This window comes from Arachis hypogaea, chromosome 15 (assembly GCF_003086295.3).
Source record: "Arachis hypogaea cultivar Tifrunner chromosome 15, arahy.Tifrunner.gnm2.J5K5, whole genome shotgun sequence".
Lineage (NCBI taxonomy): Eukaryota > Viridiplantae > Streptophyta > Magnoliopsida > Fabales > Fabaceae > Arachis > Arachis hypogaea.
In genome coordinates, this window is record NC_092050.1 from 148,316,327 (window position 1) to 148,317,891 (window position 1,565).

At 36.4% G+C, this 1,565-nt stretch overlaps 1 non-coding gene across 1 annotated transcript; it reads left to right on the forward strand.

The window, feature by feature from the left end:
- The first annotated feature begins 443 nt into the window (after nt 1-443).
- Nucleotides 444-551, forward strand: LOC112753676 (small nucleolar RNA R71). Its single transcript, XR_003178050.1, has one exon. It is a non-coding gene; the product is annotated as a small nucleolar RNA R71 (small nucleolar RNA).
- The last annotated feature ends 1,014 nt before the right edge of the window (nt 552-1,565 follow it).

Below are 1,565 nucleotides of genomic sequence, written 5' to 3' on the forward strand. Positions count from 1 at the left end.
GAGAGATTTGGGTGATTTCTCCATGAGGGGTTATAGGTGTTTCCATAAGGTTCACCCATGTAATTCACCTCTGCTATTGCAGGGTTTTCAGGATCATAAGCTTCTTCTTCAGAAGTTGCCTCTTGAGTACTGTTGGATGCAGCTTGCATTCCATTCAGACTCTGAGAAATCATATTGACTTGCTGAGTCAATATTTTATTCTGAGCCAATATGGCATTCAGAGTATCAATTTCAAGACCTCCCTTCTTCTGAGGTGTCCCATTACTCACAGGATTCCTCTCAGAAGTGTACATGAACTGGTTATTAGCAACCATGTCAATGAGTTCTTGAGCTTCTGCAGGCGTTTTCTTTAGGTGAATGGATCCACCTACAGAAGTATCCAATGACATCTTAGCTAATTCAGACAGACCATCATAGAATATATCCAGGATGGTCCATTCTGAAAGCATGTCAGAAGGACACTTTTTGGTCAGTTCCTTGTATCTCTCCCAAGCTTCATAGAGGGATTCACCTTCTTTCTGTCTGAAGGTTTGGACATCCACTCTAAGCTTACTAAGCTTTTGAGGAGGAAAGAACTTGGCTAAGAAAGCCTTGACCAGCTTATCTCAAGAGTTCAGGCTATCCTTAGGTTGAGAGTCCAACCATATTCTAGCTTTGTCTCTTACAGCAAAAGGGAAAAGCATGAGCCTGTAGACTTCAGGATCTACTCCATTAGTCTTAACAGTATCACAGATCTGCAAAAATTCAGTTAAGAACTGAAAAGGATCTTCAGATGGAAGTCCATGGAACTTGCAGTTCTGCTGCATCAGAGAAACTAGCTGAGGTTTCAGCTCAAAATTATTTGCTCCAATGGTAGGGATGGAGATGCTTCTTCCATGTAAATTGAAATTAGGTGCAGTAAAGTCACCAAGCATCCTCCTTGCATTATTATTATTTTCGGCTGCCATCTCCTCTTCCTGTTCGAAAATTTCTGAAAGGTGCTTGCTGGATTGTTGTAATTTAACTTCTCTTAATTTCCTCTTCAGAGTCCTTTCAGGTTCTGGATATGCTTCAACAAGAATATTCTTGTCCTTGCTCCAGCTCATATGAAAAAGAGAGAACAGAAAAATAATAATAATAGGGATCATTTTTACCACAGTATAGAGGTCCCTGTGTGAGTAGAAGAAAGGAGGAAGAAAAGAATGTAATGTAGAGAAAGAAACACAAGGGTGAGGAGAGCAGAGATGTGAGATGAAGTGTTAGTAGATGAATAAATAAATAAAATGAGATGAGAGAGAGAGGATTTTCGAAAATATTTTTGAAAAAGAGTTAGTAATTTTCGAAAATTAAAATAATTAGTTAATTAAAAAAAATTTTGAAAAAGAGGGAAGATATTTTCGAAAATTAGAGAGAGAGTTAATTAGGTGGTTTTGAAAAAGATAAGAAACAAACAAAAAGTTAGTTAGTTAGTTGAAACAAATTTGAAAATCAATTTTGAAAAGATAAGAAGATAAGAAGTTAGAGAGGATATTTTAAAATCAAATTTTTGAAAAAGATATGATTTTGAAAAAGATAAGATAAAAAGA